We start from the raw sequence: 19,648 nt of genomic DNA, 5'->3' as shown, positions 1-19,648 counted from the left end.
TTCCACCACAGAATTAAAAAAAAAAAATGAAAAAGGTCATTTTGACTATTTATGTCACGATTGATTTATCTCACATTTCGCTAATATCTCAAACCTCTTTAGAGGTTGCTATCCACACCTTCATTACATCTCAGCTGGATTATTGCAACTCTCTATATTGAAAACAAGGGGCAATAGAGCCTTTGAAGTGGCCTTTGAATCTCCCGACCCAAATTGAGTTTAAATCCACTCTCAAAACTCATTTGTTTGTCTTGGCTTTTAACATGTAATTTTATCCTGTTTTTATTTTTTATTGGTTAGTGATTTTTGTGTCTCTTTTTTCTGTGTATTTGTATTGTAATTAGTGTACAGCACTTTGGTCGGCCAGCGGCCATTAGTAAATGTGCTTTAGAAATAAACGGAACTTGAACTAGGAGTCAAATATCAGCTCATAATGTTAAAGTTAATTTTTGTCATTGATCAGAAGGTGCTCCTAATGTTTTGACTGTGCTCCTTTTTTTTTTTTTATAAAACACAAAGGGTCAACAATAAATGACCCCTCCCCACCCCTTGACTTTTGGCCATTTCCACCACTGATTAGGAGTGTAGAGTTTAACACGGAAAATAATCTTACCTTTGGAGTGGGAATTGGCCAGAATAGCAAAAACCTGTTTAAAAGAAAAGGGTAATTAATGATAGTAAACATTATTTGTATAGCACATTTCATACAAGAAGTGCAACTCAAATCGTTTTATAATAAAAAATTAAAAACTACTTTTTAACAAAACTCATATAGTTTTTAATCTTTATCAAGAAATAAAGCTAAAATGCATCTTTGCATCAAAAGAACAAGAAAAGCAACTGTTTGTATCCAAAAATTTGTGAGAAATGCAGTTGAGCTTTTTTTTAAATAAGTCTTTCCTGCTCACAAAGGCTGCATTTATACAGTAAGCTAAAAAAATACAGTAAAAATTATGAAATATTATTACGATGTAAAACAGCTGTTTTCTATGTGAATATGTATTAAACTGTAATTTATTTCTGTGATGCGCAGCTGTATTTTCAGCATCATTACTGCAGTCTTCAGTGTCACATGATCTTCAGAAATCATTCTAATATGCTGATTTGCTGCTCAAGAAACATTTCTGATTATTATCAATGTTGTGCTGCACAATATTTTTGTGGAAACCGTGATACATAACCATTCAATAATTTGGGTTCAGTAAGAAATGAACACCTTTATTCTGCAGTGCATTAAATTGATCAAAAGTTACATTTATAATGTAACAAAATATTTCTATTTCAAATAAATGCTGTTCTTTTGAACTTTCCAAAAAATGGAATGCATTACAGTTTCCACAAAATAATTGGGCAGCACAAGTGTTTTCGACTGTTGTCTAGTCTCACCGCTTCATAACTAATTCTTAATATTAGCCATTCAATCCCGTTTATCTTCATACAGCACTAAAACTGGGTCTGTCGCCACGGTAACAGGCTCAAACCTAGAGCATCTCGCAGCATGGCACGTTTGCTTTTATTTAGTGTGCGCAGACACACGGACTCGAGAACAGGCACGTCTCTGCGCATCCGCTTGAGAGAGGACAATGAGATTATCCCACTGTGTATGTGCACTGAACCGAGCCTGACTGAAGGGCCCTGGATGCTCGTCAGTGGGCCAATCTTGGCTCCCGCCCATCGTCAGGGCCGTTTGTACGCCTACACACAGGAGCTGTACATTCATTAGAGTGCACAGGGTCTCAGATCTCCATAAGAGAGGGACTAACTTTAGCCAGGAGACGTGCAGCTCTGCCACTATTGCAATGAGGCTTTCATCGTGTTCCAAACGCAGATGAAACACAAAAAGAGAAATATATATATTGAAAACTGAATAATCTTCATGCAACTCTTTTCCATACAACGACCACAACTGTCAAATGACACCATAAAATCATTATAATAAAGTTGCAGCTTTCAGATCTTCCTTACACTTTAGTTTAAATTAGTGTCACTTTTGTTTGTTAAAAAAACCCTTAAACAATCAAAACTGCCACAGTGTGTCAACGATTTCATATCTTAGGGGAAAATAACAACCATGCTTCTTGAAAAGTAATTTGCAAAAAATTTGAGTTAAAATATCAATAAATACACAATAAAAAAATAAGAACAAGTTTTTTAAATACATATGTGTGACCCTAGAGCACAAAACCAGTCATAAGGGTCAATTCTTTGAAATTGGAATTAATGCATTTATGCAAGCTGAATAAATAATCTTTCCATTGATGTATGGTTTGTTAGGATCGGACAATATTTGGCTGAGATATGACTATTTGAAAATCTGGAACCGCCTTTGAAAATTTAGAAAATCGCCTTTAAAGTTGTCCAAATGAAGTTCTTAGCAATGCATATTACTAATCAAAAATGAAGTTTTGATATATTTACAGTAGGAAATTCACAAAATATCTTCATGGAACATGATCTTTACTTAATATCCTAATGATTTTTGGCATAAAAGAAAAATGGATCATTTTGACCCGTACAATGTATTGTTGGCTATTGCTACAAATATACCTGTGCTGCTTATGACTGCTTTTGTGCTCCAGGGTCACATATGTATCAGCTTTAATACACTTATCAAAATGACCAAAACTGACAAATGTCAAATGCTATATTCAAAACACATACTTTAACTTTGAATTCACAACGAAAATGTTTGAATACTGCATTTAAACACACGTTTATAGATAGATAAGGTTTTCACAAAATCTGTAATTTTCCGTGTCTTTCTTTCCTTCTTTCTTCATTTATTTCTATAGCACAAATTAATACAACCATTGTTGCCCAATGTGCTGTACAAAGATAGATAAAAAAAAAATCATGAATATACAAAAGACAATAACATCACACAGAAAAGACACAAAGAACACAAAACATAAAGAACATAAATCTCAGCACCCAAAGAAATTAAAAGTTTTTAACAATGATTTCAAACTAGAGATAGTCGGAGCTGATCTAATATTCACAGGTAACAAATTCCACAGTTTCGGGGCAGCAACTGAGAAAGCGCGATCACCCTTAAGTTTTAATCTAGATCTGGGAAGTGTTAAAAGTTGCTGATCAGAAGACCTCAAGGATCCAGCAGAAGTGTGACGTTTCACTAAGGCATCAAGATATGAGGGAGACAAACCGTTTAAGGATTTAAAAACAAACACTAAAAGTTTGTATTCTATTCTAAAACAAACCGGCAACCATTTGAGAGAAAACTAAATCGGTGTAATATGCTCATGCTTGTGTAACCCACATAAGGGTACTGGAGTGCAATTCTCTACTCTGCCTGAGGGTGGCGCATACACCCCAGGAAATGTTCTAAATAAGAAAATAAAAACACCTTTCCTCCGGTGAAGACGCTGCTAGAAAGCATCAAGGACTGGTATGGAAATATCCTCTGAGGGATAGGAATTTAAATAACATTGAATAACAAATATTAAAATAGTGTGTGTCCATTAGGTTGAAAGCTTTGAGAGAACAACTATGGAAAACTTTTAAGCCGCGTTGACACTGCGAGCTCCTCAAGATACCTCCGGTAAGGATGATAATACTAATGCGAGTGTTATGCTGACTTTTAGCTCCGTTATGGCGCAAAATACCAGATTGGTTTTAAGAGAGGGATAGATCATCTGAATCTGACCCTGGTGGTCAGTGGCGAGCCAACCGCAGAAGTCAGAGAACGGACCAAAAGCCTGGTGTGGCCAGCCGTGGCATCTTTGGAACCATCATCATCCCGTGCCTCCATTTGAAAAAACAGATAAGAACACACATAAACCTACCCGGGTAGTGAAAAGAACATACCGTACATACTCCAAGAAAAACACACACACACACCAAGAACTTTCATGGACTCTTTCTTTGTTTGAGTTTGTTTATTTTGGGGTTTTTTATTGTGCGCTTGAGCACTCAGGAAGCCGGCTTAGGTAGGCAGGGAATGTATGTAATTGTCTTTAATTTTGTATAATACATTTCTCAAACTTACCTGTTTTGTGTTATCTGTTCTCTGCTGACCTTTTAATATTTCAGGCTCCATAGTCGTACCTAGAGTTTCTGATATTAGCCCAAATCCAATTTATAGCTAATTCAATTAGTTATCGGTTACACTAACCTGAGAGCAGGGTTACAAGTGGCGAGCCAGCCAGGAGTCTGGTTATATGTTAGCAGTGAACCACATTACAAGTGTGTGAAACGATTTAACGAGCGAACGTGTGTAAGCTCTTTGTTATCTGTTTATAGATCACTCTTTACTAAAGATGGAGTTTATAACGAGCTCAGGAATCAAAGTCCCCAATGCAGTAATGGTGAGTGGTTTGCTTGAATCACCAGAAGATGAGGAGATCATAGACTTCCTTAGGAAGTATGGCTCCACGAGACTTGTCCCAGTTACTGATACTAACTCAGAGTTTTATAAAAACCTGATTGTTGAGTATCAAGATGCTGTTGCTATTGAAGCCTTAGCCCCTCTTCTGCCCTACTCACATGAACTTAAGGACCATCCAGACGGAAAATATTATGTTCAAGCTCTAGCAAGTGTGTACACCACTAAAGTTGGCTGCAGTGTTACCAAAGCCTACCTTGATGAAATAAAGAAGTTAGCGAAATTGAGTGGACGAGGCTCAAGAGGTGCTGAAAGACATGATGTCAGAGATCAGTGAGACAATCGAGACTGATGGCAGTGGTGATAATGAGTTTGAAGCCAGACAACTCCGCACGTCTCTTGACACTTTTGAGCCCCACATCCCCAGCTGCTCCCAGATTCTTCTCGGGAAAGGTTCGTTCATAGTGGTGCTGAGCCATGCCCACGAGCTGATGTGAAGCGAAGTCTGTCTGTTGTAGAGAGCAACCTGAATCCACCTGAAATTCAAAAGGTCATTGTTGAGCACATTGTGAGGAGAGATGAATTAAACACACATTCACACTTTCCCATCAAGCTTCGTTCATTCTCAGGCAAGCTCCCCAGACCCAATGGTGAGACAGACTACGACACATGGCGTTCACATGTTGAGCTTCTCAGGAAAGACCCCACCCTGTCTAATCTTCAGAAATCACGTAAAATCTTTGAAAGTTTGCTCTTCCCTGCAGCAGATATTGTCAAAAGACTAAGCCCTGAAGCTACTCCTGAATCCTACCTTCAACTGCTGGACGCAGCCTTTGGAACCGTCGAAGACGGCGAGGAGCTTCGCCCAGTTTATGAATACTCTTCAGGATCCTGGTGAAAAGGCCTCACGCACCTCTGCCGCCTTCAAGCTGCCCTGAACCTTGCTGTTAAGAGAGGAGGAGCTGCTGCCGGAGAAGCAGATAGACACATTCTCAAACAGTTTTGTCGCGGGTGTTGGGACAACCACTTGCTCTCTGACCTCAACCTCAAGAAAAGAAAAGTCACCCATCAGCATTTTCAGAGCTCCTGTTATTAATCCGCACTGAGGAGGATAGGCAGGCAGCTAAAGCCACACGTATGAAGAAGCACCTTGGCTCACACCGGCAGCGGGTTATGGCAAGTTCTCAGGGTGTGCATCTGCAGTCAACAAGCAGCATTCCAGCCTGAGTCTGACCCATTGACAGAGCTTAAACAGCAGGTGGCGCCGCTGCAGAGCCAACTCACCACGCTGATGTCTAAGAAAGCCAAGAAGACTCAAGACCAAGGGGAACACTGAGCAGCCATCAGGTGGGCCAGCTTCTAGACTTGACCCTAGAGCACCAAGCTGGAAACCTACCAACTCAAAAACAAGCACCCAACCAAGACCTTGGTATTGTTTCAACTGCGGCGAAGACGGTCACATCTCCTCAGCTTGCAGTAACAATCCAAACCCCACTCTCGTCAATGAAAAAAGAGATCAATTGAGAGAAAAGCAGCGCCTCTGGGAGGCTAAAGAACATTCACCAGACAATAGGGATTTTTAGATGGAGTCTCAGTTGCAGGGCAAACTGAGGCTGGAGCAGTTCACCAACGCCCTGCTAAGAATAAAAGTGATGCCGAACCCAAGTTCAGTGCTGCCTTGAACCAGTCTAGTGTTAGAAAACACCCTTCAGAGTCCCGCAAAACTTATAGGCACGAAAAGTACCGCCCAAGTTACCATCCAAGGCAAGCAGTTCAGCTGTCTCCTCGACACGGGTTCACAAGTAACTACAGTCACCAAGTCCTTCTATGAAGAATACCTACCTGAGCAACAGATCGAACCACTCTATAACCTGCTGGAAGTTGAAGGGCCAATGGTCAATCTGTGCCCTACCTTGGATATGTTGAAGTCACAATCACCTTCCCAAAACAGTTCCTTGGAGCCGAATATGAAGTCCCAACATTGGCCTTGGTTGTTCCAGACACCGGCACTTCAGGGTACCAGATACTGGTTGGTACAAACACACTCGATGTAGCATATGGTATGTGCAAAGAGAAAAGTCCAGCAAGCTACCACTCTGTCCCAAACGGCTACAGGACGGTGCTGAAAGTACTTCAACTACGACAGGAACAAAGCCATGACAGTAACATCGGACTGGTGAGGATGCAAGGCCGAGACAGAAAACTCATTCCAGCTGGACGAACAGTTGTTCTGGAGGGTGTGGCATCAGTGAAAGAGTTCCATACTGAGAGGTCCGCTATCATGGAGTACCCTTCATCCTCTTCTCTGCCTGGAGGGCTGCTTGTAAAGCCCTGTCTTGTTGATCTACCAGTCAGACTACCAGTTGTGGTCTCAAATGAGTCAGAACACGACATTATTATCCCAGCTAAGAGTGTGATTGCTGAGCTCAGTTCAATCCAGGCCATTCTGTCTCACAAACAGAGCGTGACCAATCCATCTGAACCAGAACCCTCCAAGGCAGCTGACCTAGCCTTTGACTTTGGTGAGTCCCCGGTCCCTCCAGAATGGAAAGACAGAATTACCCGAAAATTGAATAGCATGCCTGAGGTCTTCGCCCAGAACGACACTGACTTTGGAAGGACAGACAAAGTCAAGCATCACATCAAACTGTCCGATGAAACCCCATTCAAACTCAGAGCTCGGCCAATACACCCACACGATGTAGAAGCTGTTCGTCAACATCTTCAAGAGCTTCTTGAGTCTGGGGTGATTCGTGAAAGTGAGTCTCCATTCTCCTCTCCAATTGTTGTAGTCAGGAAAAAGAATGGCCAGGTACGCCTCTGTATTGACTACAGGAAACTGAACCTGCAGACAGTGAAAGACGCCTATGCACTCCCAAGGATGGATGACACTTTCACAGCACTCTCCGGTTCCAAGTGGTTCAGCGTCCTCGATCTAAAGTCTGGCTACTATCAGATCGAAGTCAACGAGGTTGACAAGCCAAAGACCGCGTTGTATGCCCACTTGGTTTCTGGGAGTTTAATCGAATGCCTCAGGGAGTGACAAACGCCCCAAGTACTTTCCAGAGACTGATGGAAAAGTGCATGGGAGACATGAACTTGAAGGAAGTTGTCGTTTTCCTGGATGACTTGATAGTCTTCTCAAAAACTTTAGAAGATCATGAAGCCAGACTCACCAAGGTTCTCAACCGCCTGAAGGAGTATGGGCTCAAGCTGTCCCTGGAAAAATGTAGATTCTTTCAGTCCTCAGTCCGGTACTTGGGGCATGTCGTCTCAGAGCAGGGAGTGGAGACCGACCGGAAAAGATTGCGGCGCTAAAGACCTGGCCAGTCCCTCAGCATCTAAAAGAGTTGAAAGCCTTCCTCGGATTCTGTGGGTACTATAGGAAGTTCATTAAAGGCTATTCAAGTATAATGAAACCCCTGAACGACTTAACATCTGGCTACCCACCTCTAGGGAAGCACCCCAAATCCAAAGAAAGGAGTGGCCAATACTACCACCCCAAAACTCCATTTCTGAACCGTTGGACTCCCGCCTGCCAACAGGCATTCGAGACGATCATTGGAAAGTTGACAACGTCCCCAGTTCTGGCCTTCGCAAATCCTGCACTCCCTTATATCCTTCACACGGATGCAAGTTCCACCGGCCTCGGAGCGGCCTTATATCAGGAGCAGGAGGGACAGCTGCGTGTCATCGCTTACGCGAGCAGAGCTTGAGTTTTTAGCGCTGAAATGGTCTGTTACAGAGAAGTTCAGTGACTACCTCTATGGCAATCAGTTCACAGTAGTCACCGACAGCAATCCCCTTACGTATATACTTACCTCAGCCAAACTCGATGCAACCAGCTACAGGTGGTTAGCTGCTCTTTCTACCTTCTCCTTTAAGCTTCAGTACCGCCCCGGAAAGCAGAATGGAGATGCTGACGCACTATCACGACGTCCCCATGGCGACCTGCGTGATGACCCCTCATCTCAAAAAGAGTGGGATAGGATCCGCCAGTTCACACAACACCATCTATCAGATCCAGGTAACATTGAGGCTGTGGATCAGGGGGTCGTTCGTGCCATCTGTGAGAGACAACTTATTTATTGTGCCAATGATGGAATGGGTAGTGATGGAAGTATCTCCTCGTCGAGAGCCTTGCCATCTCTGGGAGGCTGTACCTGACAGCTTTGAGCAGGAAGATGAGCTTGAGGGCTTCCCATCGTCCGCACCTATCAGAGGCAGATCTCAGAGACAAACAGAGAGCTGACCAGTGCATTAAACATGTCATCTCGCAGATTGAGCGTGACGAGAAACCACCACCCGCTGTGAGAGCTTTGCTTCCGGACCTACCTCTGTTGTTGAGAGAGTTGACCAGACTTGAACTGCGGAACGGCATCCTCTATAGAACACGCCAAGAAGAAGGTTGCATACAGTACCAGCTAGTCTTACCTGAAGAACTTCGTGAGACAGTCTTAATGAGCCTGCATGACAACATGGGTCATATGGGAAAAGACCGCACGCTGGACTTGGTCAGAGCCAGATTCTACTGGCCGAGGATGGCCTCTGACATTGAGAGGAAAGTCAAAAAGTGTAACAGGTGTGTGCTCAGGAAATCCTTACCTGAGAGGGCAGCACCTTTAGTGAACATCATGTCAACAAGACCGCTTGAACTGGTCTGCATGGACTTCTTGTCCATTGAACCGGACAGAAGTAACACAAAGGACATTCTCGTGATCACAGATCACTTCACAAAGTACGCAGTGGCTATCCCAACACCAAACCAAAAGGCTCAAACAGTTGCAAAATGCTTATGGGACAATTTCATCGTCCATTATGGTATTCCAGAGAAACTGCACAGTGACCAAGGTCCTGATTTTGAGTCGCGGCTAATCAAACAACTGTGTGAAGTTGCAGGCATACAGAAAATTCGAACAACTCCATACCACCCTAGGGGCAACCCGGTGGAACGTTTTAACCGCACTCTGTTAGACATGCTTGGTACTCTGGAAAACCAGGATAAGTCACACTGGAAGGACTTCAGTAAAGCCTTTGGTCCACGCGTACAATTGTACCAGGAGTGAAGTGACTGGGTTCACACCGTATGAGTTAATGTTCGGACGCCAGCCACGCCTGCCGGTTGACCTTGCATTCGGCTTACCTGTCAAAGAAGAGCAACAGAAGTCACACTCCCAGTATGTAAAGCACCTCAAATCCCACCTCGAGGAGAGCTACAAAATAGCTACAAGGAGTGCTGCCAAGGTAGCTGAAAAGAACAAAACGAGGTTTGACAAGCGTGTGACTCCTTCTGCTCTGGACATTGGAGACCGAGTACTTGTCAGGAATGTACGTATTCGTGGAAAGCACAAGCTCGCTGATAAATGGGAGTCCACTGTCCATGTGGTAGTGAGGAAAGCTGGAGACCTCCCCGTTTATACAGTAAAACCAGAGACCGGAGAAGGCCCTGGCGACGTTGCATCGAGACCTCTTGCTCCCATGTGGGTTCCTCCATGTAACACCAGAAGAGCAACCCAAACCACTCGGCGCCGCAAGACACGCCAGAACATTCGCAGTGACCCAAGAGAAGTTGATCAGTCCTCAGATGAGGATGATATTATTCCTGTTACCTGGTCCCAAGGAGAACCAGTTCAAGAGGTAACCAGATATATTGTCTCGCGAGATGTTCCAAGACACCATGGTCCAAGCCATTCTAAAGAGAATCTGATGACAGACCTCAACAAGGTGACTGATGATGTTCCAGATAATGTGAGTAGCCTACCTGATGTTACTCCAGTCAACCGAGTAACACTGGACCTGAACTTACCTGGAAATGAACCTGTGGAAAGAGAGACAAACTTACCTGACAGTGATGATCTTGTGGAAGGCTCGGATGAGGACTGTCCTGAACAACTTCCAGTCCCTCCGATATGCCAGAATGTGATGAGACAAATGTCTATGAAAATGAAGGAGAAGAGGAGATTAAGGAGACGGAGGAACAAGCACATACTGATGACCTAGTCAGGAGATCTGAGAGGAATCGTCAGCCACCTAGGCGGCTGGATTACACTGAACTGGGAACCCCCTTAGTCACAGTGGTGAAGTCACTCTTTCAAGGGCTGACTACTGTGTGGAACGACATTATAAGTGAGAGTGATGCGTCAACTCATTCCCTGTTCTGTCCCCTCCGGTTATAACCGTGTGAACATTGCCATGCACAGGGACGTGCATAAGTTTGAAGGGAGAGTGTAACCCACATAAGGGTACTGGAGTGCAATTCTCTACTCTGCCTGAGGGTGGCGCATACACCCCAGGAAATGTTCTAAATAAGAAAATAAAAACACCTTTCCTCCGGTGAAGACGCTGCTAGAAAGCATCAAGGACTGGTATGGAAATATCCTCTGAGGGATAGGAATTTAAATAACATTGAATAACAAATATTAAAATAGTGTGTGTCCATTAGGTTGAAAGCTTTGAGAGAACAACTATGGAAAACTTTTAAGCCGCGTTGACACTGCGAGCTCCTCAAGATACCTCCGGTAAGGATGATAATACTAATGCGAGTGTTATGCTGACTTTTAGCTCCGTTATGGCGCAAAATACCAGATTGGTTTTAAGAGAGGGATAGATCATCTGAATCTGACCCTGGTGGTCAGTGGCGAGCCAACCGCAGAAGTCAGAGAACGGACCAAGAGCCTGGTGTGGCCAGCCGTGGCATCTTTGGAACCATCATCATCCCGTGCCTCCATTTGAAAAACAGATAAGAACACACATAAACCTACCCGGTAGTGAAAAGAACATACCGTACATACTCCAAGAAAAACACACACACACACCAAGAACTTTCATGGACTCTTTCTTTGTTTGAGTTTGTTTATTTTGGGGTTTTTTATTGTGCACTTGAGCACTCAGGAAGCCGGCTTAGGTAGGCAGGGAATGTATGTAATTGTCTTTAATTTTGTATAATACATTTCTCAAACTTACCTGTTTTGTGTTATCTGTTCTCTGCTGACCTTTTAATATTTCAGGCTCCATAGTCGTACCTAGAGTTTCTGATATTAGCCCAAATCCAATTTATAGCTAATTCAATTAGTTATCGGTTACACTAACCTGAGAGCAGGGTTACACTTGCGTGTTCCTGTCAGCAGCCTAGCTGCCGCATTTTGAACTGCCTGCAAACGCACTAAGGCTGTCTGGTTAACTCCTATATATATATATATATATATATATATATATATATATATATATATATAGTGTCTGTTCGGATGCAGTAAAAGCAGAAAACATTTGCTCATGGTGGGTCATAGGGCCTTCAATTGTAGTACATAAATGAATACATAAGTCAGGACAGAAACAAATACTGATAGATATTATTGAATTCACGACAAATGCACGTTCGTCAGCGCTGATCGCGCTCTGCTTTGACGCGCTGCTGGTGGATGCATTTGGCAGCGCTGCTTCACACTTTTGGAGTATTTGCTTTAGTGCTTGACTGATATCGGCCGATATTTGGAATTTTTAATATATCAGCATTGGCCGATAAGTTTTTCTGTTTGGCCAAACACAAAATCGCGTGTTCTCTGCGTGACGGTCGATCCTTGCGAGTTGAATGATGACAGGAGGAGAGTGATCGACAAACTTTAAACTCATGATTTCAAATTATGCTGCGCTTTATGCATTTGTCCACTGTCCTAATTATATCGGCCATTGGCCACCCTGCTTTCCAAGATATCGGCAACTGCATCGGCTGTCAAAAAACCAATATCGGTCGACCACTAATTTACTTTATGCGGTTTTACATGCACTGTAATTTAAAAACAGCGTCTAATATCAGGGAGGTCTCCCTCGTTTCGCCGATTGGCCCACTAAATGAATGGAATGTCAGTAGGCAATTGCGGGCCCCCCAGATCTCTGGGCCCTATGCACTCTGTCACCCTTTTCCCCCAACTAGCGACGCCCCTGACTGTAACCAATATTTCCAGGAATGTTTTGCTCTGATCAGCATGACGGCTGCTTAATTACCACAGATACTAAACACTGGAGGATAAGAGCCAAATGAGCACACTCACTGCAAAACACTGGACCTGAGAGAGACCTGCCACACACACCCTTCTTATAAACGTCAGGCCTCTTATTTAAAGATTCATTCTTATATCTAGAGGACCGAACAGTTGCTGTAGTTCAATTTTACTTTTGTCATTTCTATTTATGTAAATGAACGAGCAAGCTCTTAAAGAAGTATGAAAGTGTTATTTTTAACAATTTTTGATAATACAATTAGCTAAATTTAGGTGATACTTTACAATAACTAGTTAATTTCAGAATGTTTTTACTTTGTATTTTTGTTGTTTTCCATTACAAATATCTAAAACTCTTAAATCAAGATGCATTCACTTGAGAAGCATGATATTAAGTTTTGTTTTGAGGTTTTATTTTTTTTTTTTGCTTGAAATAAGAACAAATATCTGCCAATAGGGTCAAAAATATAATTTGCTTTCTGACCCCCATTAGAAGATATTTTTCTCTTTTATGTAAAAACTACTTCATTTTGACTTAATATCTTAAGGCATCTCTCAAGTAAGTCTATCTTGTTTAAAGAACGTTTAGATATTTGTACTGGATAACAAGAAAAAAATTGTTTTCGCAGTGTTTATCAACTCCTACACTGCAAAAAATTATTTTCTTAGTATTTATTTTTTTTTCTTGTTTTCTAGTATAGATAACATTCTTGAATCGAGATGCATTTACTAAAGTAAAATGATTTAAGATATTAAGAGGTTTTCTAAAAAAAATAATAATAATTATCAAAATTTTGTTCAAATAATTTTTCTTGCCCCATTGGCAGATATTTTTGCTTGTTTTAAGGAAAAATGAACAAAATACTGAATTTTTTCTTTTTACAGAAAAAAATACAAAATATCTTAAGTCATTTTACTTGTACAGTAAATTCATCTTGATTCAAGAATTTTTTGATGTTTATATTAGAAAACAAGACAAAAATACTAAGAGGATCACTTTTTGCAGTGCAAATACGTTACTTTAGTTATCTATAACTCAGCATAAGCCACCACTAACAAGAATAAAACTGAAGTAGTTGCAATTAATTGCATTAATTAGAATGACAGGAACACTCTTAAAAACACTATTTAATGTATCACATTAACTGACTTCTAAGCCAGTGACTTGAATAACTGTAGTAACAACGGTTTACAATGGAACTCATGAAGTTACCTGTACAAGAGGAATGTAGAGCAGAATCACGGCCAGCTGCGACACACGGATGAATCTCTTCATGTCGAGAGTGAACCAGAGCCGCTGTCCATCCGCTGCACACATGCACTTTCTCCAGAGCCCACTGCATTTTAATGCATCAACCACTGAACAGCCATTCAGTTAGGTGGCGCTCGAATAATCCAAGTAACTCCTTAAAATAATCTACAAGTGTCAAAGAAATCCGAAGAAACTTTTCCCTTTTGGCAATAGGATCAATGTTGTTTGTTCGCAGTGAATTAAGCCCACCCTGTGCTCGACCCCTCTACTGGCCCACCACATGAGCAATGCCGCATAATTGGGTCAACAGTGCATGCATTGGATTGGCTGTTTCACTATGATGACTGACATGTGCTTTATGATCCACTTGTCTTCCTATTAAACTCCAGAAAACTAGAACATTGCCATATTGTGGCATATATGTTTGGAAAGTTTCACCAACAACAAAAAAGCTACTGCAGCACACACCATTAAGCCTAATTCAGAAAAAGATACACCACTGAAGACATGCCAACACAGTTTGTGTCATTTGTAATTTCTACTATGAAGCACATTTAACACACTGGACCGTATAAACTTACTTTTGGAGAATTTACGGTAACACTTTACAATACGGTGGCACTAAAATGCATTAATTTGTGCTAAACTAATGCACAGATAATCATGAGTTAATATATAACTCATGAAGAACTAAACCATTTATTAATAATTACTGCATCAGCAACAAATGAACATTCTATATGATTCATAGATTAAGTAATCAAATTATTTTTAAATCAAATGTGTCATAAAGTATTAATTCCCTAATAACATGTATTAACTAATAGTGTAAATTCATGTTAACTACCACAATTGGTTGAAGCATGCATCTCAACTTCCACTTGTCTGCTTTAATCATTAGCTAATGATTTGCAAAGGCATCGTTATGTTACGACTTTACTTGTTGAGGCACATGACTAATTCAAAATCCATAACCACAATGTACTTAATTACTTAATTAGTTAATAGTCCTGTGCCTCAACAAGTAAAGTCATAACATGATACCTTTGCAAATCATTAGCTAATGATTAAAGCAGACAACTGGAAGTTGAAAGGCATGGCTTCGACCCAGTGTGGTAATTAACATATGAACTTACTTCATTAGTTACTATATTAGGGAATTAATACATTGACACATTTAACTAATAACAATTTGATTACTTAATCTAGGACTCACATAGAATGTTCATATGCAGTAATCATTAAATGGTTTAGTTCATGAGTTGCACATTAACTCATGATTATCTGTGCATTAGTTAAGCATTATTTAATGCTTTTGTGCACCGTTTGTAAAGTGTTACCGAACTTACTTGTAGCTTAACCTGTAAGGCCCACTGTTGTAATATTACAACAGTTTTAGCTTGACTAAAATAATGCTTGTGTGTTTTACCCTCCAAGACCACATTTACACAACTAATAGGCTCTATTACAATACAATACAAATTTTATTTTTATAGCACATTTAAAACAACTGCCGTTGACCAAAGTGCTTACCAGCATCAATATGCAGGTTGTATTGGTTGTATTGTAAAGTGTTACTTAATCTTACAGCTTTCCTGTAGCTCAAATAGTAGAGCATGGCGCTAGCAACGCCAAGATCATGGGTTTGATTCCCAGGGAAAGCAAGAGCTGATAAAATGTAAAAACTGTTACTTGAATGCAGTGTAAGTCGCTTTGGATAAAAGCATCTGCTAAATGCATAAATGTAAATGTAATATATACAGTCACAGAAACTAAATTCAACAACAATTCAACTAAATTTAACATTAAAAAGTACAACCTGATCCCTCTAATCAACTCCAAAAGCTCTACTAAAAAGGTACGATTTCAATCTAGACTTAAAAGCATCCACAGATGGGGAAGATTTAATATGCATTGGGAGAGGGTTCCATAAACAGAGAGCAGCCACTGAAAAGGCCCTATTGCCTTTAGATTTTAATCTCGTTTTAGGAACATGAAGAATCATCTGAGTCGAAGATCTCAAGTTTCTTGAATTTTGATAAGGGTCAGCGATATATTTTGGAGAAATGCCATGCAACGCTTTAAAAACCATCAACAAAACCTTGAATTCAATTCTAAATTCTACAGGCAACCAGTGTAAAGAAACCAAAACTGGAATAATTCTCTCTCTCTTCTTTGTATGCGTCAAAAGTCTGGCAGCAGCATTTTGTACTAATTGAAGACGAGATAACTGACCCTGTGAGATACCTATATATACAGAATTACAGTAATCGATGCGTGATGACACAAAAGCATGAATAAGAGTCTCCAGATCCTTAAAAGAAAGAATAGATTTCAGTTTAGAAATAATTCTAAGTTGATAAAAGGCAGCCTTCACAACACTAAAAACCTGTTTATCTAAAACTAAAGCTGAATCCATTGTAACACCCAAATTCTTAACATGATCTGAAACACTTATCTTCATAGAGGCCAACCTACTTATAATTTCCTTGGAAGCAGAGGAAGGTCCAAAAATAACACACTCAGTCTTATTAGTATTAAGATGAAGAAAGTTGCTTGCCAACCAGGCTTTTATCTCACCTAAACACTGAACAAGTTCCTCAAAAGATTGAGATGCACTTGGATCTACTGGGATATATAACTGAGTATCATCTGCATATAAATGTTTATTGTTTAGGCTTGCAGTGCTATTGGATGCTAGATTTTATAAATAGGCCTGTTTACCTGGCCATAAACTCAACCTGCAAACTTCGAAACACATCATGCCAACACTGTTTGTGCCACTTGTAATTTCTACTACGAAGCACATTTAACTTACTGGACCATATAAACTTACTTAATAAATACATTGATACAAATTAACTTTTCTCAACAAGCTCTAAACTGGTTCAAATCATACCTGGATTGTAGACAGCAATGTGTTAAAATGAATGGTGTGAAGTCATCGATTAAAAAAAATGCAAACTAGGTGTACCACAAGGTTCAATATTAGGTCCGTTGCTCTTCTGTTTGTATATAAATGATTTACCTTAAAGTTGCAAGGAGATTGATTGTCAAATGTATGCAGGTGACCATTTATGTAACCGCAGAAACTTCTCATATGGCTGCAGAAATGTTAACCAGGCAACTGGTCTGTATTTTCCAGTGGCTGCAGGATAACTGTTTAAAACAGTTTCAATGTTTTTTTCATTAAAGAACAAAGCACTAAATGCATTTAAAATCAAAAGTAACCAAAAGGAAAGAGAGTAAACTTAAATGTGTTATAGTCGACTAAGCTCAAGTTTGATACCCATATTAAGAAAATGTCTAAGACTATTAAGAATAATTTGAACTTTTCTTATAAGACCATGTATATCTTTTAAAGCAGCTCAAGTGTTTATTCATACTATATCATCACATATGACCTATTGTGCGATAATTTGGGGTCAAGCTTCTCAATCAGTTGTTAAGCATGTGAGGTCACTATATAAACAAACTTTAAAAGTAATGGATCAGAAACCAATGAAGTAGCATCAAATTCTTCAAAAGTATAGTTTATTAAGTTGATAATCTCTTAAAAGTTTATTTATAAAAACAGTATACAAGGCCTTGCCCCTGATATAGTCTGTCAGTTGATACAAAAACTGTAGTGTGTGTGAGATGGGGCAAAGACCAGAGGGGCAGCAAGTGGGAATTGTAGAGTTGCGGAACTACTGTGGGTCAATCCTTCTCAGCAAAAGGCTCACATTTATGGAATACCATGCCTGTTGATTTAAAGTCACAACCAAAACTTAAACCCAAAATCGTTACAGCAATGTGAACGTTGAGTGCTGGTTAGTTTACATTTTATTTCTGTATGCAGGTTGATTTACATTTTGGGGTTTATGACTGTAAAGTTGCATACGGGCTTTAGTATGACAACGTACCACCTAGTTGTTTATTTGTACATGTTTCTTGTGATGAAAGTGCTTGTTGTTTTGGTTTTGATTATGTAAAAGCCTAACCAGGGATGAGGGTTGCAAACTTGCTTTATGCCCCATGTATACTGCGTCGGTTGTCTGTGACAATGCCTAGTGTGTCCCGGTTAAATAAACTGAGAACTTGGATTTACTTAAGATTGTTCAGCACAATGTTAGTTTTGAAAGTCTCAACACATGGAACCTTCAGGGTCTCTAGAAATTCCTTTGAGAACCCAAACAGGTCCAAGAGTTGATAAAGCAAATGATTGAAGGGAGATTTGTAGCAACACCTGGGAGTCAGTTGACCCTTACATCAACATGGGAGCAACTTCAGGTTGGGTAGCGCTGCACAAAATATTCTCAGACAGTTTATTGAAAGATTAATAAATCATAGAATCAGTCTCACTTCTCCACTAGAAACCACAGTAGTGGCAGTCTTCACAGCAACATCTCTTCCTAAAGGGAAAGGTGGAAAGTAGTGAAACAACCCACAACTAGTAGTCACAGATTAAGCAAAATTATAGAAAGTACTCACTTTTCCTGGTGCAGCTTTGCTCACAGGAGCCAGAAGAGGGATGACACACCTCTGTACTGCAGTGGATGAAGATCTGAGAGAAGCAAAACCACCCATTACAAAAGCGTCAAGAGGCTGAGTGTAAACCTGGTAAAGTGGGTACCAATACCGTTTCCTGCAGAGGAGTGAGCGAGGCCGGATCTACAAATGTGAACATCTTGACAACAAAACGCTTGTAGTGGGTTGGGAACTGAAGACCAGACGATCCAGTCACTGGAACCAGTGTAGTCAGGTAACGGTCGTCCTGGTAAGGGCATCTAAACAGTGGTATAGAAGCATTAGGGATGGCGTACAATAGACTAACTGGATAGAGATTGGCATTACACTCACCCGTCGATCTGGTGAAAAAGCTGAGGGAGGGAAACTTCAACACCCAAACACACATAGTAACTGGACCTTGGTCTCGTCATGTCCAAAAACTCAACATGGACGGGCAAAAAGAGAAGCGTTAAACTTCCCGTTTTCCAGGAAAGCTTAAGTCAAAGCATTGTAGATTAAAGTTACTTGGGAAAACAACACCACGACTTTGAGCACTTATGTACAATCTTAAGAGAACAAACTTCCCTGAACAAAAAGGTAGTCAATATTGATTTGTTATCTGTAGACGCTGGGAATTGTGCTGTTTTGGTGCTTCTGGATCCACGTTTGACACCGTGGAGATAATGCGATTTTTCTTGAGCATTCGCAGGAGTGGGATTGACAGGGTTGCTTTAAAGTGGTTCTCATCCTATCTACATGGAAGATCCTTTGCGGTGGAGCTCAGAAGCTTTGTCATCTTCATAACTTCACATTTTTCCAAGAATGCATTAAACAATTCTCAGTCCAGTTGAAGCATATTAAACTCCATGTAAACCTTGATAGTATAGGAACGAAGCAACAGAGTCATCTCGGTTAATATGCACTTCCCAGGGCACATTATACAACATCAATTTACTCCATCACATTAATGCAAAGGAGCGCAAGTAGAAAATTAAATACTTTAATAGCGTCAAAAAAAAACACACCTGGAGGGTCATAACGCACAGCAAGCACCAAACGGACAGAATGGCAAAGCTAACTGAACTGCCACAGTTTAGAATTAAATTTGTATTCGTGATGACCAAATCGTTAATCGTGAAGTGTTTACACTTTGTAGAGCACAGTACCGGCAGTTCAAGCATTTTCATATGATCTAATTTGTAAAAAAGTTCATTCTTCAGTACGGCTGCTGTTGTCACCGGAAAAACCTTTACCCTGCAAGCGCCAATCCGGAAGCCAGGAACAGTGTGAAAAAGGCTAATTCTTTGGCCGAGTCTCCCATTGCATTAGATCAAGTGACTCATTAAACTGAGTTAAAGCAATGTTGAAAACCCCTTTACACCATGGCATATGGTTGCCCTCTAGCTGTTGGGACATTGTTCGGTGATGGATATTGTGGTGTCTTGTGAGTTTTATTCCTTTTTAAAATATGTAAAGCACTGGTGAAGTTTAAGTGTGCCATTTAAAACGTTAATTTGAACAAAAAGGTTGCCCCAAACAGCCACAAACTCTCCAGACAGAGACAAA

General features: G+C 40.6%; 2 long non-coding RNA genes across 2 annotated transcripts; both read left to right on the top strand.

Annotated features, from left to right (window-relative positions):
- Positions 1–3,294: 3,294 nt before the first annotated feature.
- On the top strand, positions 3,295–4,476 carry LOC131527602 (uncharacterized). Its single transcript, XR_009267693.1, has 3 exons — positions 3,295–3,406; positions 3,484–3,559; positions 3,627–4,476. It is a non-coding gene; the product is annotated as an uncharacterized LOC131527602 (long non-coding RNA).
- A 6,119-nt stretch (positions 4,477–10,595) lies between these two features.
- Positions 10,596–11,053, top strand: LOC131527601 (uncharacterized). The gene is made up of 3 exons (XR_009267692.1): positions 10,596–10,707; positions 10,785–10,860; positions 10,928–11,053. It is a non-coding gene; the product is annotated as an uncharacterized LOC131527601 (long non-coding RNA).
- Positions 11,054–19,648: the final 8,595 nt, after the last annotated feature.

This window comes from Onychostoma macrolepis, chromosome 20 (genome assembly GCF_012432095.1).
Source record: "Onychostoma macrolepis isolate SWU-2019 chromosome 20, ASM1243209v1, whole genome shotgun sequence".
Taxonomy (NCBI): Eukaryota; Metazoa; Chordata; class Actinopteri; order Cypriniformes; family Cyprinidae; genus Onychostoma; species Onychostoma macrolepis.
This window is presented reverse-complemented; position numbering and strand designations above follow the sequence as displayed.